At 34.6% G+C, this 6,011-nt stretch overlaps 1 protein-coding gene across 1 annotated transcript in view; it reads left to right on the top strand.

The window, feature by feature from the left end:
• The first annotated feature begins 1,442 nt into the window (after window positions 1–1,442).
• mrpl11 (mitochondrial ribosomal protein L11) overlaps window positions 1,443–6,011 on the top strand; it is an 80,167-nt gene continuing 75,598 nt past the window's right edge. The window contains exon 1 of the mRNA XM_007555083.2: window positions 1,443–1,544. The gene's annotated coding sequence lies outside the window, so the exon portion shown is untranslated. The remainder of the gene's footprint in view (window positions 1,545–6,011) is intronic.

Genomic DNA, 6,011 nt, shown 5'->3' with positions numbered 1-6,011 from the left:
CTTCCAGGTTTCTGTCATGAGCTTGATACCCAAATTTGACAAATTAATGTTGAATATTTAATTAGTGCATGTTTAATTACTGTAATGTTTTCTTTATTTAAATGTAACTGTGAGCATATACCGCCCCCAGTTAAACTTGACTGTACAAAAGGAAAAGAAAATCTAAGAAATTAACTTTTTTTTTTGTTTTTTTTTGTGCAATATTTCCAACAAACTACTGCATTCATATCTTTTCAGCTCCTTGAACCCTCCTAGTTGACTATCTTTAGACATTGCTGCAGCATTCTTTGTTCACATAATTCTGGGAACATAAAGGGAGTGTTTGCTGCAAGAACAAAAACAACACAATGTTTTCTAGGAATTGTGTCACAGTGTAATGGATTCCACCCAATTTGGCCGGCTGTGCCTGTGAGGCAGTGTCATTTACAAATGTAGAAACTAGCAGTGTTGTGTGGGTGTCTTTTGAGTGAAGATGCACTATTAGATTTCAAGCAGCGCTGCTCAAAACCACACAAAATATAAATGGATTGGAGATATTCATTTTTGTAAGATTAATTTATTATGAGTGATGTTGTGTCGCTCTAAGATCGCTTTACATGTTTGTTCAGGAAATGTTTTCTTCTGTAGTGAAGATCAGTTTCTGTAAATTATATAAAAGCTTTAGATAAAAAATAATCTAATTTCACTGTTTTATTTAAATCATGGTTTTATGTTATATCTGGTTGATGTTCTTTTGGTTTGAATGAGAAACTTTGTGACCGTTTTAAAAAGAAACATAGTGCCTATAGAAAGTTTTCACTCTTTTATTACTACTTTTACAAATCAGTCATAATCAACAAAATTTGGCTCTTTTTTTTTACCAAAGAAATCACAAAAAAACCCTTTAAATGTCAAGGTGAAATCTTGGAGGACAATTTGTGTCCATTTGCAAGTGAGACAACTAGCATCCAAGTCACAGAAATGGTCACTGCTGTGACTGCAACCACAGGTACATCTACTAAATACTGACTTGAAGGGGGTGAATATTGATGAAATAACTTATTTTATGTTACACATTTTTACTTAATTTTCATTATTTTTGTAGAATTCAGAAGTTTTGTCGAAAACGTTATAGGATTGATTTGTAAAAGCAATAAAATTAGTAAAGCACAGAAGAGTGTGAATACATTTTAATAGGCACTGTAAATTGCTTTTCCAAAGCATTCATAACCCTTGAATTGATTTGTATTCAGGCCCCTGATTTACGTTGTCTTTTTGAGTATGTCTTTGTCCATCCAAACATTAAAATGCTGGATTTGGTCATGCTTCTCTGTAAAAACATATTTTTACGAATAAATATCATTTTTATTCATTCCCTTATAGCTGCAAGCCTCTTAAAACAGAAAACAAATCCAGTTTATTTTTTTCCCGGTTGCTGCAGTTGCTCCTCCGTGCCAGCAGGGGGCAGCGCTGTGACCGCGGAGCAGCAGGCAGTCCGCTTTTATCCAAGATGTCTGCGCCCTGAGGATGCTGCTGACAGCGTGAAGGTGCGGGACAAGTGACAGGTATGAAAATACAGAGGTTAATGTCGTTTTAGCGGCGTTATTAATAACTCTGTTGGAGAAGAAAGTGAGTTTTATAGAGGTCTGGCTTTCAGAGTCGACAATTGTTGTCTGTTGTGACGGTGGATGTAAAAATGTGGCTCATTTGTTTCACAATCAGTACAAAACATGTGTCCATGTGGTATTTTAGGAGAACCTCTGTAGTTAGTGGTGGTTTATCAGGGTTAAACAAACCCTCCTTTTTTGATATAGTTTGTATTTATTTACTGAAAGTTTAACAGAGTCGGGTTTTATGCTGATTTGTTTAAATACATTTATCTCAGACTCAAATTGACACCTTTTGATAGATGCAGAGTCAAAGAATAATCGTTTCAGGAATAAATAAACGCAGAACGAGGGACTGGATGTTATCTGCCACAGGACGAGCGTGGAAAGATCAATATATCCTCAGAGCAGATATAAAAACAAACTGCTCATAAATCCTCTAGTGCTTCTGGGTTTTTTTTTCTCTTTCCCACCATCAGATATGTTATGTGAAAAACAGACAAGCCGTTTTTTCAGTTATTTAGTCACAAAGTGTCAACGTAAAGTTTTCCAACTATATCAACCAAACAGGATTAATGACTTACAGGAGGATTACTAAAGGTTGGGGTGGATAATGTCTCACATAGATCCATTACCATGGTAACAAGGTACATCTGCACAATATATCGCAAATATGTACCCGAATATATCCGCGTGTGCAGTATTTATGTCGCAAAGACTGTTTAGAGAGCAATACTTGTTGGCTAATATATTCCAAGTGTTATGAACCTGCATTGTAGATGCTAATGCTAGTTGAAACAGTTGGATAGAGTTTCACCAGCAGATGCTCAGAATGCTGAAGGACACAAAATGGAGAAAGAGATGAACGGAGAAAATAATATATATAATGTCTTTACAATGTTTTAATGTCTGGCCTGCATTCAGCGATTATTTACAAGTGAGGTTTGAGGGCGTGTATCACCGATATTCTTCCTGTGTGAAACATAGACTCCAAACTGAACATGTTAACGTTCCATGATAGAGCGAGTGTTGGATGAAAAAGTCAAGCATTGTAAAAATAAATAATCACAGTAATTAATTTTTACTCTCCTTAGGTCAGTGGTGTACTTGGATGCCAAAATCAACAAGTTGAAATTACTTTAGGCCATACTTGCTTATTAATATACTTCAGTTAAATAATTTTACTTTGAACTCTTTCCTTTTTGCATGCTCAGAATTAATGTAAACATGCAATTATTAAAGAAGCAAAATAGAAAGGAAAACGTTATTATAGGTTCAAAGAGAAGAGTCTCTGACGATTGCTTTACATTTTTTTTAAATTGGTCTAGAAAATGTTTTAATCTATTTCCAGCAACAAAACTGAGAACTTTCTTTGAAAACCTTTGCTGTACTTAAAGACGCTCAATGAGTTTGTGTTTTAGTAAAAAGGCGTTGGATGTTTTTGGTCCTACTTACTATATTGAATTGAAAATAAAAAAAAAAAAAAACATGGCTAATGAAAGGAATATACTTTGTGTTGGACTTATTGTTTTCAAATTATGGAATATAAATGTGAAAAACTCATCCTAAAAAATTTCCAATCTGTATTATCATTTGCTATAGGGCCAGATTTGTTACATTTTACTTATCGTAAATTATTGCATTTTTGTTTTGGAAAGGTCATTCTAAATAAAAATTACATGATGTAATTGCATTGGGGTAAATTCTTAATGTATTCATATTTTCACTGATACACTAAGTTAAGGTTAGTTTCTGTTATTTACAGCATTAGCTCTTCTGAGAATATCTTCCATATCCAAGTAAAATTGTGATATCAAAGTGTGATATCATTAACTGAATCGAAACTCAGTCAAATTGAATCTTGAGTCGAATACATTTTGGAAATCTGAATTGATACCCAGCATTACTAGAAACCCAAATGGAAGTACAAAAACGTGCAAAATGTGAATTTTGTATGATAGATCCCCTGCAATATTTATTCCTTTAACTGAACAAAATATAAATAGTAAAGCTAACAATCCAGACATTTAAAAAAAAATCAATGATAAATCAAAATTCTTAATCTTTATCACCATAAATAATAAACAATACGATAAATGCCAGTCAGAGTTCATTATTAAACAATAAGAGAGAGTCTGCGCCAAAATGGCTTCCATGAGAGAGTTCCCAGGTCAAAACCACTGCTGACCCAAAACAACTGAGGTTTGTCTCACATCATTCAAAAAACATCTTAATGATTTCCAAGACTTTCTGAAAAATGTTATGTGGATTGAAACAAAATTGGATCTTTTAGGAACGTGTGTGTTGTTTATCTGGCCTCGTTTCTACTGAGCGGTTTGAAAAGAACAGGATGTAAAACTCAATAAAGCATTTCAAAAAAAGAACATCGTTCTGACAGTCAGATATAGTGGTGGTAAACATTTAATGGTACATATTTCAGTATTTAAAAAGCACAGTTTGTTCAGTGGTTGTGCAGTCATTTCAGTCATTGCTGACATTTATATGTTTTGACATTTAATTTTACTATATATTTCTGTTGAATGAGGCTCAGTCGTAGACTTTAGTTATGTTTTAAAATGAGTTGCCAGCTGCTGTCAACAGTCAGGTTTTTCGTCTTCCCGCTTGTGCAAACTAAGCTTCACAATCCGTGAGTATCAAAGGTTCCCTGCTGCAGAATCAACTAAAGGTTGATGTTGATAATGAAGCCTAAATAAACTAAGCCTTCTCCATATTTCATAAGGTGGAAACAAGTGTCCTTGCACTCAGATGAGGACATTGGTTCACGAATTGGCGCTGTGATAGACAGCAATATTAAAATGAGGGTGTAAATGAATAAATGTTGCTTTTTTATTTTAAGAAATGCTTTGAGTGAATGAAAAGAGAGCTAAATAAATGCAACCTAGCTCCTTTTTGAATCTGAATAATGTTGAGATTAACCTCGAGAATGCTAAAAGCTTTTTTTTAACTTTCCCAACTTTCACCAGAGCTCTTTTCATTCCTAATCACCTTTTCAGTGAATTCACTATGCAGTTTCTTTTCTTGACACAACAGTGGAGGCTTGTATTGAAATATCACCTTGGCTTCAGTTCAGCAATTACTGCATTGCTTTGCTGCAATCAGCGAATAACTGATGTTATTTATTACACACATGGGGGCAGAGTTTATTCATTCCCATTTCAGGATTTCTTTCTTACCTGCTCATCAAGTTAAATTTGTGGTCCTTTTGGAGTCTTGCTTTATTATAGTTTTTTTCTCTTTTCATCTTAACAAGGTAAGCAGCTCAGTGCATTGGTTCCTGTTATTGGTTGGTTTAATTAACACTACTGAACTCTGATGAGAGAACAAAGCAATGTCTGAAAAGATTTTTAAAAAAATCAAATTACATGCCCTTGTAGCCGCTTCTAGGCTTATATTTCAGGTTGGACTGAAACAGTTAATCGTAATTAATCAATTAATTGTCGAGTAATAATCGATTACTAAAATAATCATTAGCTGCAACCCTAATTTTAGGTTTTCACCCATAAAACTTTCTAACACTGTTGCAGGTGTAGTTCAGTGGCCCACCATGTTTTATTACTATAAATATTAAAAGTTGTCCAAAAATTTTAAAATATGATTATGTAATTATGTTATTTGAAGACATTATTGATAATACTTCACCACAGGATCCTAATAAAGGCCAACACAAAAAAATTAGTGTGCCAGCATGCCCAGGTGGGCCTCATATGGGGAAAAGGAGGGAAGACCAGATGGGTCCCATATAGGTTTGTCCACTGGTTCCACAGTGGCCCCACATGGGTTTGCCCATGTAGGGCCACAGCCTATGTGTGCCCTACATGGGCAAACCCATATGGGACCCATCTGGTCTGCCCTCCTTTCCCCATATGGGGCCCACCTGGGCATGCTGGCAGGGGAAACTTGATTAAAATTTTAATCTAGTCAAATTAATCAAATTAATTGAGCAACATTTTAATTTCAAAAGCCCGCTTTGCTGCTAAATTATTGAATAAATAGACATAATGAGCTTAATAAAAAATATTTATTTGTAACCGTTATTTACCATCAAATTAATGCTTCAGAAACCTCTGGTAATTCATGTGATGTCTTTAAAAAGATACTATTTTAGAAATGTTGACTTAACCGTTGAAGACAACTGTGTTGCTGCAAGTTTTGCTTTGAGATGCTATTTTACGGTTGAATAGCTTGCTGATAGGCTAACTCCTTTTAGCACAACTTTAACACAACAGTAGTCTTTTCCAGAACGTTTTTTGAAGAATAAATGAACTCCAGTGGGCCAAGAGAAAACGCTCTACTGCTGTTGTTGGCATAGACATAATATAAGACATAATATATTATGTCCATAGACATGAATACGTTGACGCCTCATGGAGCGCTTAGTCGTACGTAATTATTCTTTTTTACTGT

The sequence above is a fragment of the Poecilia formosa genome, unplaced genomic scaffold, assembly GCF_000485575.1.
Source record: "Poecilia formosa unplaced genomic scaffold, Poecilia_formosa-5.1.2 Scaffold68, whole genome shotgun sequence".
NCBI classification, from domain to species: Eukaryota; Metazoa; Chordata; class Actinopteri; order Cyprinodontiformes; family Poeciliidae; genus Poecilia; species Poecilia formosa.
This window is presented reverse-complemented; position numbering and strand designations above follow the sequence as displayed.